This window comes from Haemaphysalis longicornis, unplaced genomic scaffold (assembly GCF_048455015.1).
Source record: "Haemaphysalis longicornis isolate Haplotype H1 unplaced genomic scaffold, Haemaphysalis longicornis Haplotype H1 scaffold_4, whole genome shotgun sequence".
NCBI lineage: Eukaryota > Metazoa > Arthropoda > Arachnida > Ixodida > Ixodidae > Haemaphysalis > Haemaphysalis longicornis.
In genome coordinates, this window is record NW_027526361.1 from 206,515,872 (window position 1) to 206,540,279 (window position 24,408).

At 47.4% G+C, this 24,408-nt stretch overlaps 1 long non-coding RNA gene across 1 annotated transcript; it reads right to left on the minus strand.

The window, feature by feature from the left end:
* Nucleotides 1-4,218: 4,218 nt before the first annotated feature.
* Nucleotides 4,219-8,520, minus strand: LOC144180752 (uncharacterized). Its single transcript, XR_013324538.1, has 3 exons — nt 7,775-8,520; nt 6,059-6,181; nt 4,219-4,350 (listed from the first exon to the last, which is right to left on the minus strand). It is a non-coding gene; the product is annotated as an uncharacterized LOC144180752 (long non-coding RNA).
* Nucleotides 8,521-24,408: the final 15,888 nt, after the last annotated feature.

A 24,408-nucleotide genomic window follows, 5' to 3' on the forward strand; every position in this document is an offset into this window, starting at 1 on the left:
TTATTTTCTCCTCTGCCTCGTCCCATTCCTCCGCATCGCTATCGTCAATCCCAAAGAAAAGAAGATTTGAACGACGTTGCCTATTTTCAGCATCGTCACATCTAGAAGTGATTTCAGTCAGCCGATCGGATACTTTAAGCAGAGCATTTTCACTGGGTCCTTCGCTGTTCTTTCGCAAAGCTAGCATTGCCTCCAGGGCAGCGATTTTAGCGTTCAGTAATTTGATTTCATTTTTAGCAGTTTCTTGCTCGCCGCTTAGCCGCTTCATATCAGCTGACAACGCAGCGTGGTCAGTTTCAAGTTTTTTCAATGATTCTAATGCTGAAGTAAAGGCATCAGCTTCGGCTTTGCTCATTGGCCCCGGGTTCGATTCGACATCGCCCGAAAGCATGAGCAATGTTTTCAAGACGTCAGAACACAGGTAAGATACACGCAGTAATCGCTTCAAAATGTCGCAAAACTCTGGTGGGCACGACACCGCAATAAGACATGGATGACTACACTTGGTACAGGAAGCACCCTTCATGTAACTAACCTGCAACATCAGTGGGCGTAAGTGATCCATCCCAGATGCGGCGCCGTACCCAAAGTAGGCGGCTGATGGCTGGCGTTTATATGCTTCCCCGGTGACGTCACGTGCTGATATGGACGTTCCGCGTTGCCAGATTGAAGCGCTCGTTTCGTCGAAGTTTGGCATCGGGAGGGTTGAAGTCGGCCAAGCAAGAGGCGGGCGGTCGGAAGCAGTCAGCTCGCAGGATCCGGGGACCCAGGAGCAGACAGCCCAGGTGACCGCAGCCTGCAACATCAGTGGGCGTAAGTGATCCATCCCAGATGCGGCGCCGTACCCAAAGTAGGCGGCTGATGGCTGGCGTTTATATGCTTCCCCGGTGACGTCACGTGCTGATATGGACGTTCCGCGTTGCCAGATTGAAGCGCTCGTTTCGTCGAAGTTTGGCATCGGGAGGGTTGAAGTCGGCCAAGCAAGAGGCGGGCGGTCGGAAGCAGTCAGCTCGCAGGATCCGGGGACCCAGGAGCAGACAGCCCAGGTGACCGCAGCCTGCAACATCAGTGGGCGTAAGTGATCCATCCCAGATGCGGCGCCGTACCCAAAAACCTGGTTATGCTTGGAAACTCGGCCAAGTATTATGTGTAGTTGTTTCGAAATACGGACAAGTTTTAAAGAAAGCTTTCTGCCTCTACCAGCCAACGGTTTCTTCGTGGAGTGCTCAACAAGAAACTCCCAACGTGGCTGAGGAGGAGGAGGAGGGCCCTTTTCACTCATGGAGCACTGTGTAGATGGAGCGGCGAAGGGCGCTATTACCCAGCGTTCCCCGAACGCCGGAGTTGCTTTCGGAGCTGTGCACCCCGGCGGGCACGTTGGCAAAACCATTCCGTTGGCTTTGTCATCTGCTTTAGCGACGGTTGTTTGGGCCTGTTCTTGTGCAGCTTCGCGTACATTGCACGCTTCCTTCACACGACTTTTTTAACTTGCTCTACAGCACCTCCTGGGTAACCCAGATCCGACAGAATTAAGTGGCCATACACCAAAGATACGTTTAGGATTGGTTTGGAGGGCAGGAAAACAAAATGTACAGACCCCTTTACAGACATCTGGTCACTAGAGAAACGCTACCTTTTGCGCAGTGCTTGCCACAAATGGGACTCTGTTTTCTAAATTACTGAATACAAATTTGGTTATGTTTTAACAGGCATTACAAAAGGCAAAAGAATCAACAGGATCTGATAAATAGCGATTATAAAAGTTCCCTCAGCTTTCTCGCAATTCTCAACCTTACTAAGCTAACTAGTTATCGGTATAAATGGGAATCACTAAGCTCACATGCCGAATTGCTTCGGTGTCTGCGCTTGTGTCGTGCGGTGGTGTAGCCCCTAGCTATCTCATCAGAATGACGAGGTTCCGCTGTCTCACCCTTAGAAAGACGCTCGTCACCGTTTTCTTTTTGCTGACGCACGGCCGGGATACAGCAGCGGCGTCCGGCGCTCTAGCCCGGCCGTGGCCAACACTGCTGCAATCGGGACGCCACCCCCGTGAATTCCAGATAACGGCTGGCAGAATATGTGGTTTCACTCTTTGCACTGCCACGTTTGTGAATTCAAGTGACGGCATGGGCAATTGTTGTGGGTGTCGTTTACAGCTTTGCTTTCCAACCACCTTTAAAACGTGGATTGGAAGCAATTTTTTTTGCTTGGTGTCGTCGTTAGACCCCAAAAGAGGAATGACCACTCAGTGATGAAAGAATGTACAACGTATGCATGCCAACCAACTTTGCAATGAAGCCCAATGTGTGCGGTGGCCACTTTTTTAATTGGATGTGAAAAGCATAAGTGCGTGCATGTTCTAAGATTTTGGCACACATTAAAGATCCCCAGGTGGTCAAAATTAATCTGGAGCCCTCCACTACAGTGTGCCTCATCGCCTTTGTAGCGTCGGCGAACACACCATACAATCAATTAATGCAGCTCGAAGGGTAATGGAGAGCACAGAGGGACAATCGTTTGCTAAAGAACTTTTTGAACTCCTTTGCTCTCAACCATTTGGCTGTGTGGTCTGGTGTCTGGGATGCTAATTAAGTTGATTAATGTTAATGTTTCACCGACATTTGGCTTCTTTCACTGCACTAAGTCATGCAAGGATTGAGCCATAGTGAAGCTGCAGGATTTCTTTCTACGCGAACGCTGCAGAACCCAGCAGCACACGTTTGTACAAGTTTGAAATTGTCTGTTTACATGTTCCGTCGATGCTTTGCACTGTGGTAGTAGTAGTCATCATATGCAACAATATCGTCGTGGTCCTTTTGAGGAGCACTGCATGCGCCACTTGACAACAGCTGGGGCGCAGTGGTGCGCTTACGTGCACGACTCATGCACTGCTTTCCTCGATTTGCGTCGAGGTTTCATGGAGCAGGTGTTTAGCAACTGTGGCGTTACTGGTCGCTAGGCAACCCGAGGCACTCCTCCAACATTTGCTTCTTTTTTTTTTTTGCTAAAGGCACTCTGCATGCAGGGGTCAGTTGGCGGTTACTCGAGGCACACGCTCACGAGCACTCGGCATTTTTTGGGTATTTTAAACGCATTAGCGCCACACATAACAGCCAGCTACAACAGTTGCACTGTCCAAACAGCGCGCATGGGAGAAAAATGCTGCATGAAAGCCAGTCCGTAGTCCAGCATTCCAGTGTCTTTGAGTATCTACTGGCAGATTGACCATAACGTGCTTTCATTTCTATTTATCACACTGCGCACCAGGGGGAAGTCTTGTACCAGCACCATCATCATCATCAGTGCCATCATCACCACGAGTATGAAATGGCTGATCAAACACGACTGCCCACCTGGGCGGCTGGTCTTCAGCGCTCCCAGTTCTGGCCGGGCCTACGCGTACACAATAATGTAGCAAGCCGCATCCGCAACAAACAAATCTGCTTCTTAAAATAAATTCTAATGTACCCAAAATTTTTGTTTAATGCTTTTGAAGTAAGCCATAACCGAGCACATGCAACTGAGAAAACAGTGTTAATAGAATAGCTTATTGCAGGACAGCTATTGAAATGTGCGACGGTAAAACTCTGGAGTGCTGTATCACTGCTTCTTGCGGGTTATTTTTATGCGTACACGATTGAAACCAGGTCATTCATCTCTTACAAATAGCTGCTGCAATCAGGCCACTATTCGTAAACTCGAAGCGCCAAGGCTAGTACACAGGCCACATTGTCTACTGCGACTTGTGTGGTAGGAACACGTTACACTTCTTACTGTACACGTTTTTCACTGCTTTTTCACTGGACATAATTAGCCACGACAAAGTATTGTTCTTTCATAGAAAGAAAAGTGTGAAACAAGCTACTTCCGGCACGTATCTGCAGGCTGTCGGGAGCGGCTGCCGTTCTCAGTATCGGTTACCAAAACCCCAATTTATTGGACCGTCTGTGCTGTGTGCAATCAGGTTTTAAACCAGTTGCTGACGCTACCGTTTCTTGCATGGCCAAAACTTCAAGTGCAGTTGTACTTTAAGAACCAATATTTTCTAAGAAATAACTGTTCATAGAACTTTGCTCTTGAGTGCTGTGCATGCATCCAGCTGAAGTTGTAAGTTAAAAGAAAAGTGCTGCCGAGATTTAAATTGCAGGCTAAATTCTGTTTTTTTGGCTCCTTATGATTCATTAGTGTACAGCAACGACAAGGGAAAAAATTCTGCTTATCTGTCCATCTACAGCTGCAAACATTCTCAAAACTGGCTCAAGGAGGAAGGGAACAGGGGACACCACAGCTTCAGCAACACCTTTCCTCCAGCAAGCGAACCTGGTGGTGGTCGCACCGGCACTGCAACTGCTAAAAGCAGATACAAATGAGGATCAGGCTCAATATACTGAAACAGTTCAAATGCAAACATAAGGGCCCAATGCAATGCACTGAAAGTCCCCGTAGGTTCCTAAGAAAAATGGTTAGCCGTGTGGTTAGCTGGCTGCTCCAAGCAATGCTATTATGGGCAATAATTGTTGCATTGTGCACCAGAAGGCACTAATTATCAGGACAGAAGTGCAGTGGATCTTAGTAGCATATTCTATTGTCACCGCACATCTGCCACCAATTTGTTTTACGAGAAAGCCCTGGAAGCAGGTGCAGGTTCTCGAGACTAGCCTGCAGCCGGCAAAGGTTATTTTCCTCTACTCCCTCATTGGTAACCATTTGCTTGCAGCGTGGTCAGCGTCAAATATGTTTGTCCGATTCTTCGCAAGCTTTTTTTTTATGTCCACGTGTACTAATTAACTGGAACTGCCAAACAAGTGGGGAGGAAAAAGTGCAGAGCTGGAAAGCAGCAAAAGCTTTCTAAGCACTGAGATGAGAATAAGCATGTTTGTTTAGATGCCCACGTTACCCTGACATAACGAACCAGCAGAGCACACGTGGAGATCATTAATGAAGAGAGGCCCGGTAGAAAAAAGAAAATATGGTGGGCCATCTGATGTTTTTTTTTTCCTTTTTTACTGTTCATCACCATCACCATGCTTCACCGCACTTCCAGATGTGATGTCTGCTGCTAGACTAACCATTCAATGAGAGGGGGAACACATCCACATTAGTAATTTAAGTTGCCATGAGTGATTATGAAGCCCAAAGAAGCCTTGCTTTGAAAAAATAAGAAAACGTGCCATGGCCAAGAGCCCCTCAGTTCCCATCAGCTCAAATGTGAAACCTGAAACCTGCAACACTTAATCCTGAATAACCCACTGGCAACTTGTTCTCTATAGTTCAAAGGCTTGCGGTCACTCACATGAAGATTAACGATAACTTCGTTTAGCCATCATTAAGTGCATGCCATCCTAGTCATGCATAAAACTAATTTGCAGTTATAGCTCCATATTAATTACAAGCTAGTTAGGTACGTCAACACCTCTTAGCCTCCCAATTCGGGCTGTGGTATCGTGACGGCTCTCCTCCTCATTTTTTTGGACAAAGCCAACTAATACAAGACTACCTCCATCTTTTTTTACTTGACACTTGTAACATCTTATATTTCTGCTTCAAAATGCGGTTAAATTATGTGCATGTTCATGGTGGAACAAAACTGTTCACAGGGTAAGAAAACTAACAATAAATTGAGCACATCAAGCTCACTATTTTGCTCAACCAGTGTTGCAGGCTTAAAAAGCTGTAAGATGTGCCAAAACTTAAGAACAAACCCCGAAGTAAATAAGCAGACACCATCACGCTAGCCAAAAGCCAACACCAAGCCTCGTTACGTTTAATTACAAACTGAAACAGTTCTAGGCAGCAATATGATGAAAGCAGTGATAACTTATCTAGATCCGTGCAAAGATGGTGCAAGTTTGGAAATTAGACTTCGTTATGTTACCTAGCCATCTGATCGGTCAACCTTATCAGTGTCAAAACATTATAAGCAAAGTAGTAACACTGCTAAGGCTCAAATGCTTTTTAAAACAATTCTTAAACTCAAATAGGCAAATTCAGCTTACTGAAATTGAAGAAGGCACATAATGCAAGACAATTCAGAACTGCAGAAAAGCAATGTAGTCACCATTTTTTTACTAGGCCCGAACACCCTCGACGTCCCACGAGAAGTCTCGTCCATTGACTGGGAGTACGTCGTGCCCGTTCTTTATCTTCAGAGCAACTTCTCTGCCTGCAAGCGGCCAATGGCCTGCAAAATGCATATTATTATCAACCAACATGCCAGACGCAGTCATTTTTCCTCGAACCTAGTGCACCCAAAATGCAGTATCGCAGAGATCACCAGGCTGCCTTGCCCACTGTAGGGTAGATTATGAAAATCACTCCTATACAACTTTAGGCTGAGCGTAAACATGCTGTAACTGACAAAAACCACGGGGCATAAAAATCAGCAATCAATATTTCAAATGATCCTAATTTTTCTCCGACAATTATTGGTAAGAACAGTAACATTTACCGCAATGATAGCACAAAAAATAAAATGATAAGGCAAACATTTATTTTGAAATATACACGCTCTGCGCATTCAGAAGCTACGTCACTCGAAAGATGTGTAGAGGCATGCGGGAATGTGGTCTGTTCACACAAGTGTTGTAAACAGGGGTGCAAAACTTGGGCTTTACATATCAGCGAAGTTTGTCTGAAGGTAAAACGTTCCCAGATGGAATGCACGACATTTAGCAGCTGCTCATTCATTTCCACGAAAAAGAACTGAGAACCCCTTTTTTAGTTTGGGGGTTCCACGCACTGCATCTGCACCTAGACTACGGGATGCGCGAATTTGAGGGATCCTCCCAATTTAAACCACCCTGGTTTCGTAAAATTCACGGACATATCGACACTACTGTTTTTCTTTTTTGTATCTATCAGAAGAACTGCAATGGCCGCGGATCACTACCGAAAAAGCCAGCGCACATAAAACAGGCATGCTCTTTTGAAGCACTTGCGCTTCTGCAAGGTAACTTTTCACAATTAGGGATGAAATGAAAGGAGTGCCTCGCGGGGAATATGATACTTTGGATGGGCATGGGAGAACCAGAAGACCAACCCCTTTCGACATGGAGAGTCTAAACGCACATTTTATTGCCACTTACAAAAAGTTTCGACCTTTACAGCACGCGCAAGGCAGCGGCCACCTCGTTACAACAACGCTGTTTATCCGTCCGTAGCACGCCAACGTCTAGACGAGGCACGATACGCGCAATGTTTCAACGTGGTCGCATAAAAAATCGTATAAATGCATATTCCCGAGGGGGCTGACGGACGCACAACACTATTCACGCTGATAATTGAACACATTAATACTGAAACATTCATAGTGCGGAGCGTGCTAGGGGGCCTCTAGACTGAATTCAAGGCACACCCCGGGTTTTACATTTTTTTTTGTTAGTGTTAAATTCCCCTAAAGAGAGTACTCAGCCGATTACACAGCTACGCATTATTTTTATAACCTGGAGGCTGGAGGGGAGTGGTATTTTTTGGGTGGCTCATAGCGAAGAACAAGGCGGTAGCGTTTTCGGTGCGGTCAATTTGACTAGTGACACATGATTCTACTTCGCACAACCCAAGGCGCAAACTTTGGAGCAAGTGCTGCTAACATACGTGACAAGACGGAAAAGGTCGCTTGTCAAATGCCAAATCTGCGTAACGCCGATATGATAGATATCGCACACCAACGCGAGCGATACGTTGCACACACAGAACATCAGTCCTAAGGGCCGGCACCGGCTCGACAACAGTGCTCCGTTAAATACACAGGACTAGCAAACGACGTTTCACTTACCTTAACTGACCAGCCGTACTTGTTCGTCCGGTAGATAAATCCATAGTCATCACGTAAACAGAAATTTCACGCCGCTGAGCATTTACCGAATCGTAGAACCACTGCACGCAGCCATGACGGTGGGAGCCGAGCGAGCCGCCGAAACGTCGCCGCCGTCGTCTTGTGTCGCGCTGCCCCCCTGCCGGCGGCCAACTGAGTCGAGTGACGCGCGCCGTTCAAAACGCGTTAAAAATAAATAAAACTCTAGCATTGTCATGGACGCCTAAGCTGTCGGTGAACGGTAAGGTCAGGTGCCACTTACATCCAGCAGGAGTTGAGAGCCTGTTCTGTAAGCAAACAGTACGTGTTCCATGAGCTATTTCATGGCGTGACGGGGGCTGCAGGCGACAACGGCTAGGAACGACGGTGGCGGTTCTCTCGCTGGCTTCGTAGTGTTGCATCTTTTCATATACATGCAGAGCCCGGCATATCATCTTGTAGTTCATATATTAGATAAGTTCGCGTTATGCACGCCTGTGCGCACGCAGGTCGGCTTACTCAAGTGAAGCTTCGTTTCTAGGCCTGGAGGTATATCACTGGCTAAGCTTCCAAATACTTTACGTGCGAATATAAACATGCTCCGCTCACAACAAATTGCATGGGCGCTGTCGATGTCTATACCGCTTTTTTCGAACGCTCATGGCGCTATTCACTGTTAGCGCATTTTAACGGCAAACGACGGTGGGCATTGCCAAGGAGAAAAAAGGGCGTCCCCATCGCAGACGATCAGTCAACACTATTAACGCCAGCATGGTTGTGGTGGGTCACGTTGACCAGTAAGGCTACCAGTATTGCCCAGGATAGCCGAGGTGCCCACCTAACCTACCGCCATTATTCCCACCTACTCCCAGCTTTAAAAACGTTGCCCAGGTAAGTTTCCAGTATTGATCACCATGCCCACCTGATTTCCCAGGATGCCCACCTGATTTCCCAGCAGAATTTATGGTGGGATTTGCGATCGGGCAGCCACTTTCCAGAGGGTTATGGATACCGTCCTCACCGGTTTAAAGTGGCACAGGTTTCTCGTCTACTTAGACTACGTCGTCACTTTTTTCGAAACTTTTGAACAACACATACAGTGACTGAAAAAGGTATAGGAAGCGGTTCAGACAGCTAGCCTCTCATTGAAGCTGGAAAAATGCCACTTCTGGTTCACCGAATTGGAGTTCCTAGGACCTGTGGTGAGCGCAGATGGAGTGCGACCGGACCCAGAAAAAACAGCTGCTGTGGCTTCCTATCAGGCCCCACGAGATGAGAAAGGCGAGCGACGCTTTATTGGTCTTTACGCCTATTACCGCCGCTTCACCAGCAACTTTTTAAAGATTGCTGAGCACCTACCGCACCGAATCAGAGAGGACGTCCTATTTTTGTGGACCGAGGAACAAGAGGAATCCCTCAGAAAACAGCGTCATCGCCTACAGTCACCCCCCGTGCTCGCTCATTACTACGAGGAGGCTGAAACCAAGCTCTACATTGGTGCCAGCAGCATGGTACTAGGTGCGGTGCTAGTTCGGTGGCAATAAAGGAACCGAGAAGGCCATTGCATTTGCAAGTCGTGTGCTTTCGCTAGAGGAATATAACTACTGCATCACTGGATGGGAATCCCTTGCTGTGATCTGGGCAAGAACAAAATTCCGTCCGTATTTTTACGACTGTCCTTTTAAAGTAATAACGAACCGCCATTCCCTGTGTTGGCTAGCCAACCTGAAGGACCCTTCCGGGCGCCATCAGCGTTTTAGCTTGCGACTGATGGTGATAATGGTTAGTGTTTAATGGCGCAACACCAACGAGGGCAAAGAGCGCAAAGAAGAGGTTATTTAATAAAAAGAAGTGATTACCACAGAAGGGTATGTATAACAACGTGTAAACCGAACATGGTAAAATCCATTAAAGATAATGGTGATGGCTAGTGTATAGGGCCAGATTTGATTATGCGTGATAGGAAATGAGATTTAAAAACTTGACGTCTGACAAGTTCACAAACACACGTTTCACGGAAACCATGGCATCGTCACCAAGAAACATTGATGGATGTAGGGGAATATGTTGTCTGTATAGTTCTGTGAAGTGTTTGTGACGTGTTGTGTGAAGTGCCTTGCATGTGATTAGTATGTGTACTACGGATAGGGCCTCTCCGCATCTGCTGCACTGGGGTCTAGAAGATCCCGTCAGCAGATACGAGTGCGTTGCATGGGTGCGCCCTATCCGCAGCCTACCCAAGGCGACTTCAGTGTGTCTGTTGTGTGAGTCAGTTGTGTATCGTCCCAAGTGTGGCTTTATTACTTGTAGTTTGTTATCTGTCTGTTCATTCCACTGTGCTTGCCATTTCCTACGAAGGTGTTGTCGAATTTGTGGCTTAAGGTTACTCTGTGGTAGTATTGTTATATCTACTGTGTTCCTTAGTGCAGCAACTGCGGCCTTCTGATCCGCAACCTCATTGCCAGCAATCCCAGCATGGCCTCGAACCCAGCACAACACCAGAACAAGTTTTGGGGCATTTATAGACATGATAGTGTTGAAAACCATATGGACAATTCTGTTTCTGCATGGCTTGTATGATGCCAATGCGCGCACAACGCTGAAGGAATCTGTATATATGATGGACTTCGAGATTTTGTGTTCAAGAATGTGTTGTGCAATGAGTAAGATGCCATATGCTTCAGCTGTGTAAATTGTGGTGTATGTGCTCATGGTTCTGCATGCATCAAAGTTTGGTGCATGAGCAGCGCAAGACACTCTTGTTGCAGTTTTTGATGCATCACTATAAAACTCTGCACATTGATACTTGTACTGCAGGGGCAAGAAGTGCTGCAATATTGTAGTTTGTGGTACCCTGGTTTTATCAATATTCATAAAAGACAAGTCACAACACACAGGTTGAAGCTGCCAGGGTGGTAAAACGTCAGTAAAAGACGATGTGTAAATGTCTAAAAAAGAGATGTTGAAATCCGAAGCTTCCTGTCTCACTCTAAGTGAGAATGGCAAAGGAACGAACGGGCGATTTACAAACACTGGTGATGTGGATGCATCATTAAAATCAGGTTTAAAAGGATGGTTGTTCATCGATGAAATTTTGAAAGCGTAGAGCAAGTTCATGTACGTTCGTTGGTCCTCAAGGCACCATTTGTTACATTCAACGTATAGACTTTTTGCGGGCTAGTGCGGAACTAGTGCGGGCTAGTCCGGGCTCGTGCGTAGTTCAACGTTGCCATAGGTTATAAATCAGATTGCAAGCACAATAAGGCCGACAGTCAGTCTTGTGCTTTGATCGAATCTCTTTGCGAAAACGCCGATGATGAAACTTCTCTTTTGGCAATAACTGCGTCCGAACTCCAGGCCCAACAACGCGCTGACTCAGATCTCCTATTGCTCATAGACCACCTTGAGGGTAGAAGCGCTACCATACCGCGGCACCTCTCTAGGGCACTCTCTTTCATTTTAGAAAACGTAGTCCTATACAACAATAACTGTGAGTTAGCGACAGGGCATATGTTCTTGTCTTACCACAAGACCTCCTCGAGGACATCCTCTCTGCATGTCACGAGGAGCCGACAGCGGGGCACCTAGATTTAGAGCGTCTAGAGTGCGTCAGAAATACTACTGGCTAAGGTTCAACACTAGCGTAAAACGCTACGTCCAAACGTGTCGTCATTATCAGCGCCAGAAAACGCTACCATTAAGGCCAGCGGGCTTCAGCCTATAAAAGCGCGCGCCGAGCCTTTCGAGCAGATAGGAATAGACCTGCTAGGACCCTTGCCATTTTCGGCGTTTGGAAGCGAATGGATCGTAATCGCAACAGACTACGTGACTCGTTACGCCGAGACAAAACCTCTATCTCACGGGACACCACCTCAAGTGCCCACATTCTCCGCGGAAAACATCGTCTTACGAAATAAAACCCCTTCGTGAGTCATTGCAGAAGGGGGAGCGCCATTCCCTACCCATATGATGCAAGAAACGTTAGAACTCAACCGTACCGCACACAGGGAAACGACATCCTCTCATCCGAAAACCAATGGGTTGACGGAAAGACTCAACATAACATTGGCCGACTTGTTATTCATGTACGTAGATGCACAACAAAAAGCGTAGGACGAGATACTGCCATACGTGACGTTTGCCTAGAACACCGCGACGAAGGAAACGACACGCTACACAACATTTTGTTTGGTGTATGAACAGGATGTGGACTTCTTCTGGAATACAGGTACCTATACTCGAACAGGTCGGATCAGCTGTTACGCGACAAGGGGTACAATTTCGAGAAACTGCCAAGGAAATAACCAGCTGGGACCGCGTCGAAGAGCTCGACTAACAATAGTGTCGTCACCGCTAAAAGGCGCGGCAAAACTCAGATAGATAGCGAGGATGGACATTTCCGGAGGCTCACGAGAGAGGGCAGCGTAAGTACACTGTGTGTAAGGCCCCTTTGAGCAGAGATCTGTCAGTGTCGTCGTGTTCGAAGTGCGCAGGTTCACGGGAGGCTTTGAAAACGGCTGTCGACCCAAACGCGCGCAGTTCGCGGGCTAACGGCGTTCCACGGCAAAGCCCAAACCAGGACGTTAGCGAAAGGGGGCACCGCGAGTTGAAACGGCGGTTGTTTCTCCGGACGAGAGTTTTGAACCGGGCAACGGTGTGGCAGAGCCGGCAGTCGAGATACTGAACGATGTTGACGGTGCAGCTAAGCGTAGTGACGGCGCCAACACGGCGCGAGTCGCTAGCGTTCCACCTAAAACTCAGATACTCGATGTCAGGAAGCGGCCAGCCGTGCACGTAGCCCTTCCGGTGTCGCCTAGGGTTGAGCCGTCTTCTGATACCGGGCCGCCCATGCTAAAATTGGCCTTGACAGCAGGAAAGGGGAGCAAAAAGACCCTTTGGTGTTCGCTTGCCGAAAGTGTCGCAAACAAATATAACAAGAGGTCTCATGCGCGCCTGCCCAGTCGCAGCGCCGCACGCTTTCTTTGCGCCGTGTCTCAACGGATCTTGGAGCGACCGAGAACAAAAGCGCACGCCTTGATCGAGCCGTGGAAATTAGAGCAGTGTCCTCCGCTCGCTCGAGATACGTCTCGGAAGAAGACCGAAGTCCTCTCGACCGGTCGCAGTCGCTTTCAGAGAGCATGCGCACCAAATATGCGATTTAAATTGGGGAGAGCTCAGGGCAATCATGAGAGCTCGATTTCATTGTTTTCCTGAAGCAGGTTTCACCCTTTACTATTACATTTCTTTTTGTGTTGGACATTTCCAATCATGCGAAAGATCACCTTTCCGGTTTGTGTGCTTGTCTAAAGTACTTCTGGACTAAGACATAACTAGTGCAGTTAGCGAAGTAGTGCATTAGCGTATTTTTTCGCAACTAAAGGCCTGTTACAGCTTCAGTGTGTATTTGTCTTCGCACTTGCCGGCGATGCGGTTGTGTCTTCCTGTGTTGTTCGCTTGGTTGCCTGACCAAGCCAGAAACGTTCTTGGCAAGCCAGCATTCGTCCAGTGATCGGCCGGTGAAGCCCGAGCACGGTGTCGTACAGCCCAGGCCTGGAGTCGAGCATCTGGCGACCACTTCTCTCCGAAAGCATCAGTCCGGACAATGGTTGAAGGCCCTTATTCATCGGGATCTCGGACCCCCGGCGGAGAAGCTGTTACCTATGGGCCTGCCGACGGGCTTCTTTCAGCACTTCTCGGCTGTGCGGCGAAGCCTCCACTACGTGCGCCTTTTACGCAAGCCCTACTGCGTCGGTGACTCAGGTTTTCACGTTTCGACAAGCTTGGGTCGGACACCTCGCTTTCGGCGCGCTTCAAACTCCGGTGGGTACCAGCGACACATCGAGACGCGCCCAAGGACACAGAGGCCCCACTACTGCAGTAGAATCCTCTCTCCCCCCTCTCTCGGACTCAACGTGCGCCTGTGCTACCGACTGCTCACGAACTCTGGAAAAAGCGTTGTGTGTGTCTGTGACGTTCGTGGCGTGTGCAGATTTTAGAGGGAACGCTGTTTTGTCCGTTGCCGCGTTTGGGTATAAATAGACCCAGCCCAAGCGCTACATCCGTTCTTGTTTGAGCAGCGAATCATTGCTGTCACTCTGCTCGAGTCTAGTGTTACCTCGCCCGTCGGGGCATTGTTCCTTGGCTTCGGCTCACCTCTCGCTATGAAGTACACAGTTACATAAGCCCAGGCCTTCTGGACTTCTTCACTGCTGCAACAGCGGCTGGCCCCTCGCTTTACACCACGCTAGCACACCTATGTCGGAGGTGACGGAGCTCGGCTCTGGTGCGCCCTCACTGTCGCAACAGCTCTGACGTGCAGTTGCGCTCTTTGTTGAGAGAGACCGCGTGTGCTCGGCGGCATCAGTGTCTGATTTACCGACATTATGGGGGTACCTAACAAAGCGAAGATCAAGATATTTAAATCCCCGGCTACGCTGATTCTTTGTTCTTGGAATCTCTATTGCGAAGGCTGGCGAACATTTTTTTGTTCGTAGACTTGATCAATACATAGCAACCTACCCATAATAGCAGCGCCCGAACACGTTGCAGGATTCATCAATGCCATCCTCTGGTTAATGGTTTTAAAATTCACCAATTTTTCTTACTTCATGAGGTCAATCCACGCATAAATACAGAGGGTTCCCAGGGTGCCCACGGGCCACCATGCAAAAACCGCTTCTGCGTTGGCGGAATAGGCCACCAAAAAAGCTTGCGAAGTCTTTTACTGTGATGAAGTTTATGTCTGTTATACAGTTTTCATTTTGCTGAAGCCGCTTTACTAGTCGCCTCTCCTTCGTTCCATTTCGACAGAGCGGCCCCTATTTTTCCATTGTCTTTCACATGTAAGCACCCGAGCGGGAGCAGGTACACGAAGGTAGAGGTTTTTCCGTCACTGATGTCCGTTGTGCTGGCGGGATGCTTGAACGTGGACGTCAAGCACGCCACCTGTCTGGTGACTTCACTAGTCCAATGGATTGTGTTTGGCGTTAAATAGAAACTAAGACGCCTACGACGCGCGAGAGAAGTAGAGAGCCCCATAGTAGTTTGCTGTTGTAAAGCTAAAGTCATTCTGAGTTTCACTCAGCTGAATGGATCGACGGTATGCTCAGTCGCGAATTGCAAACTAAAGTTGTTTGTTTAGTGTCTTACGCCCACGGCGTTTACCTTTTCAGGTCATCCATCGTCACAGAATGGAAGACACTGATATTCTTTGTCCGATCAGAGTAGATAGGGTAATCTTAAAAACTTTACGCAACAAGATTATTTTTTATATTAGTGCATAGTATATAGTAGTGCATAGTATATAGTAGTGCATAGTATATAGTAGTGCATAGAAACGTTTTGCGAGCTCCCGAATATAGGAAGATAAAATTCGGTACCTGCTTATAGTATGTTGAACGCTTTGTTGCAGTCCATATAGCTGCTTGAACTTTTGTTATTCAGATGTGCTGCGTCTGCATTCTTTTCTTTATTCTGGCGTGTCGACATGCTTCTGGAGAGTACCGCTCTTTTTGAAGTATAAACATTTTGTAGAACTCGCACCTTGTCTGCTTTCTAAAACTAGTCTACAATTTACACACTCTACGGGCATATAAACCGCCCATTTATCAGGTAAGTGCTATGCCAGAGTATGTAAAAAGAGCTGGAGCATTCGAATTTTGTTTATGCATTATTCTAGTGTCGGGCGACTAGCATCATCAGCTTCTTAGTAATCACACGCAGAAAATGACAGCTCCGCAAATCATTTTAGGCCAACTGCTAGAACGCAAGGAAGATGTGGTTGGCGATAGTTTGTGGGGTGTTAAGGCATCTCCAGCGTGAGAAATAGAAGCCAAATTGAAATTTTATGGATACTTTTATATAGAAGTGCTTCTTTTGACATCAACCATCAGTCGATAATGCACCAGTAACATCTAGAATTGCATATTCTTGGATATTTCAAGTAAAATTGTTTTGGGCCAAGAAGGACGAGAGATAGACCTTAAGGTTCTACTTATTATTATTATTCCTTGTATATCGAGGATAATACCCCTCCGCTAAAGCTGACTGTCCACTCAGAAGATAATGACAAATGTCTAACCTAATAACCAACGCATTGATGGAGGTACGGTGAAGAAATTGACGAAGCAATAAAAGCTCCTTTAACCCTTGGTTGGGCATTAGGACAATATACGACACACTTTCTATTTCATGTTTTCTGCACTGCTGCTCCGGGAGGAAGCTCGCATGATTGCGTACTGGTCACTTGTTACAACTAGCGACTGTAGCAGAGCATTCCACATGGATTTTGGTAATGTTGCTGCTGAATGGAAACACGCTGCAAAGCGAGCAAAATCCGTTGGTTCTCTCTGTTCATTTTTTCAATGTTTGTGTTATTTTTATCTACGACGAAGCATGAGAAACAAAATTCTGTTAAACAAATATTCTCTTCCTTGCCCACAGTTAGTACGTATAAACCACCAATAGCTACATTTTGTGGTTTGTGAGCGTAGATACATAAACAAAAATGGGATGGAATGGAATGGAACCACCTTCCTTCACAATAGCTGCCATTGTTGATCATGAGTTATTCGAACATGTTGTAGCTAATATTGTATATTTAAAGCTTGCTTTGTTGTCATTTCCATTCATCGCGCATTAGCTAACACTGTATAATTAGACTCAAATTTCTGATTTCCCTACTCGCCTTATTATGCGTCAGCTATATTTGTATGTTGAGAAGGCTATTTTGTAACCTTTTAATTGCCATTTACTGCTTTTGTGATTGCTGTATTGTATCTAAACCACTCCCCTCTCCAATGCCTTATGGCCTTGAGGGTAATGTAAATAAATAAAAAAATAATAAATAACGTTACGTGAACTGCTATTAGCTTTTTGACATTGCGGGGACTTCCTACTGCACTAGTGTTATTTTTGTATAAAAGGGAGAAGATATATGCACCGCCCCAAGAAATACCTTCAATGGAAGAGCTGCGGTCAGATAAGGTGACACGTAGCACGCCTGCTCCCGTAAATGAGAGCTTCGCCTTCTGATGGGACAGCTTGTGCTCAACCAGCAAAAACAAGTACTCGCTACCTACATTGAACGTAAGAAACGTTCCCTGTGTGGGAGAGTATTCGCATCATGGTACCTGCACCAAGGAGACAGCGGGACGAATGGGTCCCTCTTGAGCAAAGTGACCCTACTTGGTGGCGGGGCATACGGATCCTATTTTGTTTCTCAGCAAGTGAATACGTCTTAGCTTTTGAATGCGTTTTGTTATAATCAAAAAATGGTAAATAGCTAACCTAGAAAGTTTCAACACCATAACATATCTTTCCTTGTTGTGTCAACCACAAGGATTAAGACGCGGCAACAATTCCAAAGTAACGTTCACTCAAGAGAAGCCCATTTTTACGGTTTACTTAATGGTTTGCTTTCTTTGTTACGGTTTTTCGCGTGTAGTTTTGGCGGTACCATTTCTGGGGAAGCTCGGTGGCCTGTGAGAGGCATTCTTATAAGCGATCCGTAGGTTGGTAGAGGACCGACAAATATATCGGGGCAATATTTCATAAGTTCCTACCATAGAGGTTTTTAACATATCTAGTGCGGTCTGGGTTGGAAAGCACTATCTTCCATCTACTTCATGCAAAATATTTTAAGCATGGTGGAAGTAATTGTGTATGATATAAGCTTGAATCGACGTTGTAAGTGATTTTCAAAAACAAATTTGCGTATGTCTACCCGGATGACTGCGGAATTAATAGAAAATCACTACTTTGCATTATTGCAGAAACATTGGCGCATCTTGCTTTAGTGGAACAAGTCTGTAGAAACAGCAGAACTGCCTTAAGTTCGAGTGGCGCTGGCTACCACCCCCAAGCGCAGGAAGCAAAAACACCTGAACATAAATACCCCAGAAAGTGGAGGCTAAAGTAGCCCCGCCAGTAGCGTAGTGGTCATCACACGAGACCGTTATTCTGGAGGTCGTCGGTTCGGATCCCAACTTCGTTGGAGACACGGCTGCTGCCCTTCCAATTTATTATTGAACTCGTCGCTGGAAATTATTCGTGACTTGCAGACAACTCCCAAAGTGTACCGCGCCCGCACGCGGTAGACGACGCGGCCAATTTTAGCTCGAGTACCCAAGCTATGAAGCCAATGGAATGTTATTTCGTCCGGAATCAGTTAGACGCCTGTATCCTAAAGCCAGATATCCTGTTTCCATTTCAGAGACGGGAAACATTTTTTTTTCCAATTGGCTGCACATGTAAACCAACCATACCCTTCAGGCTCTGGGGAGACCCTTTTGTTTGGTTGCCGATTTCACGGCGTAAAGGTCCTAGGTTCGATTCCCCAGGACCTGTTACCCAAACTTTTTTTGAGGCCTCGAGCTTTTTCGGCTGAAATAGCCGTGCAATTGTAAAAGTTAGTAAATATATCCATTATAACAATGGCTCTTTTAAATATGCTAACTATGAAGGGACCTCGTAAGCAACTAGAGGTACCACATCAAGTTACCCGCCGCAGTGGCTCAGTGGCTAAGGCGTTCTGCTTGTTAGCACGAGTACGGGTGTTCAATTCCCGGCCACGGCGGGTGCTTTTCTGATGGAGGCGAAAAGCGAAAACGTCCGTGCGTGTGAGATTTCAGCGCACGTTAAAGATGCCCTGGTGGTCAATATTGATCAGGAGCCTTCCACTACGGCGCTCTTCATCGACTGCGTTGCGTCGAAGCGTCGATTTATACCCCAGCAATCAATAATTCAACGACACCAAATTACGGAGTACTAGATATCCGGCCTCCTTTCGTAATAGCTTTGGGGCCAAATTTAAAGAACCATTTTAAGGGTAAACCTCCAGAATTGTTTATTTTTGAGCAATGATAATAATAGCTCAAAAGAGCTCGCCTAAGTCAATCAAAAGTCCTCTTTAGAGGAGTTTACCTTCGATAGAAAATATAAACACCTAATTGTTCAAGACAGAAAAGAAGTTAGAACTGCGAGCTGCGCAAAACGCCGCAAATAAATACACGAATATGGAGTTTTCCTGAATTGATGCCGGTTTTGTGCGCATTATTCTATGGATTTTAGATGTTAAATATGTGTATTCATCACTCGATTTATGGTGACTTTTTTACACGCTTTCCCCGCACGGGGCACCTTGAGTATTCATGGTGACGGTGAGCAGCGACACCGCGGACCCCGAGCTCCCAACATAAGCCGTGTCCAACCGTGGCGACGTGTTTAAAGGTGAAGGGTAGAAGCCGTAAACGGTGGCCGTCGGAGCCTTGGTCAAGCTCCGGCCGATGGGCTCCCTGTCTGTCTACCAGGCAGGGAGCTCCGGGACCTCTTTGACTACCAGGGTAAGGTCAAAGGAGAAAGTACCCCCGTCTCCCTGCTTTTTTCTATGCCATATGGATAATTCAAAACCCCCCCCAAACGTGATCGGCCCCCGAAAAGGGGCCGCACCGAAGTTTCTTTTCCATCCCTACCAACCATCAACACTCCGAAACCTGACAACTATCCCCGGTTTTTGGTCCTTGAATCAGTAGATAAATCGAAACCCGTCTCCTCCCAGTCTGTATTCCTTGTCTCCAAGTTCCTTGAAGGAATCACTGGCAAATCTTTCGAGGCAAAAAAACTGCGAACAGGCGAAGTACTAGTTGAAGTAAAAACTCAGCAGCAGTCCGCAATCCTCTTGAAACAAACCCGCATGGCAGATCTGGAGATCAAGGTCACACCCCACCGCAGCCTCAACAGCTCTCAGGGTGTGATCTCTGAGGCAGATCTCATTTCTGAAACCGATGCCGACCTTTTGGAAGGCTTAAGGGATCAGGGCGTCACGGCTGTAAAGCGCATATTCATACGCCGCGATGACAAACAAATAGCCACTAAACACATTATCCTGACCTTCGATAGATCCATCCTTCCAGAATCTATAAATGCCGGGTATATACATTGCAATGTCCGCCCGTACATCCCGAACCCACGGCGCTGTTTCAAGTGCCAACGGTTCGGGCATGGCACAAACTCTTGCCGTGGCCGGCTTACCTGCGCTAAGTGCGGTCAGCATGACCATCCCTCAGAAAATTGTGAATCCGAAACCTTCAACTGTGCCAACTGCCAGGGATCCCATGCAGCGTACTCGCGAAAATGTGAAAAGTTTAAGCAGGAGAAACAGATAATTAATGTGAAGGTAACAGAGAACATCACCTTCCCAGAGGCGCGGAAGAGGTTCGCCTCTTTCCCCCTGGGGAGGTACGCCGACGCAGCTCGCCGGGGGGCGGAGCGGCGTCTTGTTTCGGCGGGGACCCAGTACCGCGAGTCGGACTTGGTCCCGCCTCCGCCCCCCCCTGGGTTGCCTCTGGCAGCCCAACCCGCCACCGCACCGCCTGCTAAGTCAGCAGCGGCTGTGGTGGCATCCACGTCCGGTGGGGATGCTACTGCACCCACCGTTTCCCCCTCTCCACCGGCCCGAAGCACACGCGAGGGCCCGGACGAGATGGAGACGGAGGCAGTCGCAGCGACCCCCTCCCCCTCCTCACTGCCTGTGCCATCTGGGGTGCTCCCCACGCCTTCGGCACTGGCAGTGCAGGCAAAGAACACCCGAAAGGGTACCATGTCAAGGGGGCCCAGTCCGCTGGGCACCCCCTTACCTTCAGATGACGACATGGACGTCGAGCCCTTCCGGCTTTCATCGCAGCGGAAGGAACGGGCTGCGACGTCCAGGTCAGTAGAGAAGGTCAGAAAACCCCTTCCAAGAGTGCAAGCCCCGAAAGACCCTACATAAATAGTCACACTCCAGTAGCTCCGAACACTTCATAATGGGAAGAGAGAACATAGTACAATGGAACTGCAGAGGCCTTCTGAATAATCTTGACGACGTGTATGAGATTCTGCATAGCAATCAGCCAAGTGTAATGTGTGTTCAGGAAACACATTTGAATTCTAAACACACAAATTTCTTGAATAGTTACCTGGTATACAGGAAAGACAGGGATGGCTGCACACACTTTTCTGGCGGTGTGGCCATAATCGTCCGGAAATCATTAGCATGCCACCCTGTCACTTTAAACACTATCCTTGAGGCTGTAGCAATACGCTTAATAATATTTAATAGGTTGATAACGGTATGCTCCATATACATTCCTCCTGATGTTACACTTTTGAGTTCTGACTTCGAGGCGCTGGTTGACCAGCTGCCCGAACCATACATTCTAACAGGCGACCTTAATGCTCACAATTCTCTTTGGGGCTCTTCTCGTACGGATGCCCGAGGTCGCCTGATAGAGATGTTTCTTACATCCTCTGGAGCATGCCTTTTCAACAATAAACAGCCTACATACCATAACATAGGTCACAACACATACTCATTTCTTGACTTGGCTATTGGCTCCGCAGTTCTCTTTCCTCTTCTCGAGTGGGGTGTGGGCACGGACCCATATGGCAGTGACCATTTCCCCACTTCATTAACGTATATAGGTAAAGGCCCGAGCAGTCCATCTTCCCATAATAGGTTCAATGAAGCACGAGCTAACTGGAACACATTTACAGAGACATCCAAACTACACCACACATCCATAGGACACCTACACGTTGAGGAAGCTACCCAACTCCTCACGGCGCACATCCTCGACGCCGCCGAAAAGTCCATTCCCCACGCCTCTGTTGCCCCGCGCAACCAGCGGAGGCCGTGGTGGAATGAGGACTGTAGGCGGGCGCGAGAGGCCCAGAACAAGGCGTGGGGTATCCTTCGCCGGTACCCCACGTCGAGTAACCTCCTCTTGTTCAAACGGGCCAAGGCGTTAGGAAAACGTGTGCGCCGTGAGGCAAAACGAGAGAGTTGGCGTACATTCATAACATCAATAAACTCCTACACAGACACACGGAAAGTATGGACACGAATACGCAAACTCAAGGGACATCAAACACACAGCCTGCCTCTGGTCAGTACAACAGGGGACACACTCGAAGACCAGGCTGACACACTCGCACAACACTTCCAACACGTTTCTAGTTCAGCACACTACACAAACACCTTCATGAAACACAAACTCGTGGCCGAAAAGAAACCTTTACATGACGATGACAGGTCAGCCACCTCTTATAACTCCGAGTTCACGCTTCATGAGCTGAGGGGTGCTCTGAGCACGTGTAAACCCTCAGCTCCAGGCCCAGACAACATTACATATACAATGATACAGAACTTACACGCAGACACTCTTGTAACACTTCTTCAGCTTTTCAACAAGATATGGCTTTCGGGGCACATTCCAAAGTCTTGGAGGGATGCCATAGTTGTAGCATTCTTGAAAGAAGGGAAGGACCCTTCTTCTCCCGCTAGCTATCGACCCATTGCCCTGACCAGCTGCCTGTGCAAGCTTCTCGAGAAGATGATAAACCGGAGGCTCGTGTACTTTTTGGAGTATAACGGCCTTCTCGAGAGCTGCCAGGCAGGCTTCAGCGCGGGGCGATCCACGAATGATCAACTTGTGGCACTAGAGTCATATATTAAGGATGCCTTCATTCATAAACAGTTCTGTTTAACTGTGTTTTTCGACCTAGAAAAGGCCTATGACACCGCTTGGCGTTACGGGATCCTTACTGACCTGAAGTCATTCGGTGTTTCTGGTAATATGTTTAACACCCTTGCTAGCTATTTGTCTGAGAGAACCTTTCGCGTCAGAGTTGGTTCTGCACTGTCAAAGGTACACGTGCAAGAAAATGGCGTGCCGCATGGCGGAGTTCTAAGCTGCACTCTCTTCATAGTAAAAATGAACTCCCTTGGGAAGGCACTGCCGCCTACAATTTCTTACTCCATGTATGTAGATGACGTGCAGATATCTTTTAAATCATGTAATATGTCCATCTGCGAACGTCAAGTCCAGCTCGGCGTCAAGAAGCTTGCCGGCTGGGCAGACAAGAATGGGTTTAAATTGAATCCTGCCAAAAGCTCCTGCGTTGTGTTCTCCAGGAAGCGCGGGGTCCATCCGGACCCAGACATTACTCTTAATGACATGTCGCTTCCTGTGAACAAGGAGCACAAGTTCTTAGGTGTGGTGTTTGATCACAAACTCACATTCATTCCACACATCAAGGAACTTAAACATAAATGTCTTAAAACAATGAATATACTTAAGGTTCTCTCCCATCAATCTTATGGTTCCGACAAAGAACTCCTACTACGGCTCTATACTGCTTTGGTTGGGTCTCGTTTAGACTATGGCAGTGTGGTATATGGGTCGGCGACTAAAACAGCGTTGCGAATGCTTGACCCAGTGCTACACTTGGGGCTTCGTCTCGCCTCGGGTGCTTTTCGCACTAGCCCTGTCGAGAGTCTATATGTTGAATGTAATAAGTGGAGCCTTGAGAACCAGCGAACGTACATGGACTTGCTATATGCTTTTAAAATTTCATCACTGAATAGTCATCCTTTTTATCCTGTCTTTAACGATACATCAACATCTCTGCTCTTTGCAAATCGCCCATCCGTTCCTCTGCCCTTTTCACTTAGAGTGAGAGAGCGAGCCTCGGATCTCAGTGCTTCGTTTTTAGATGTGTACAGGTCATCCTTTTCTAACAGTTTACCGCCTTGGCAAGTTCGCTCTGTGTCGTGCGACCTTTCTTTTATGAAACTTGACAAAAATCGTGTACCACGAGCTGCAATACTGCAGCACTTTCTGTCTTTGCAGTTTAAATACACATGTGCAGAATTTTATAGTGACGCTTCTAAAACCTCCAGTATGGTGTCGTCGCTGCTCATGGTCCTAATTTCAATGCAGCCAGAACCATGAGCATGCACACATCAATTTTTTCAGCAGAAGCGTATGGAATTTTACTGATTGTACAACACATCCTTGAAAATCACATTCCCAATTCCATCATATATACAGATTCTTTGAGTGTTGTTCGCGCACTGTCATCGCATACACCCCCCAGAAACCACATAGTTAATCTTGTATTCTGCACTATCATGTCCGTGTATGCACAAAAGCATGAGCTGGTCCTCTGCTGGGTCCCAGGACACGCAGGGATCTCTGGGAACGAGTTGGCAGACGAGAGGGCCGGTGCGGCTGCACTCAGGAACACTGTGGACATTACAACGGTACCCTACACAGACCTCAAGCCACACATAAGACAACACCTGCGCAGAACATGGCAAACACACTGGGACGAACAGACAGACAACAAACTACATGTAATAAAGCCACACTTGGGACGGTACACAACTGACTCACACAACAGACACACGGAAGTCGCCTTGGGTAGGCTGCGGATAGGGCACACCCATGCGACGCACTCGTATCTGCTAACGGGATCATCTAGACCCCAGTGCAGCAGGTGCGGAGAGGCCCTATCCGTGATGCACATTCTCATGCAATGTAAGGCACTCGACCCTACACGACGCAAACACTTCCCTCAACTACACACACGACATATTCCACCACACCCGTCATACTTCTTAGGAGAGGATGCCATGTTTTCTGTTCAACGCACCTTTCAGTTCCTATCAGAAGTTCACTTTTTACAACTCATCTCATACCACCCATAGCTTTTACCCCTGGTCCTATACACCAGCCACCTTATTTATTTTTAACCACTCTTGTTCTTCACCCTGGCCATTTACACCAGCCGTG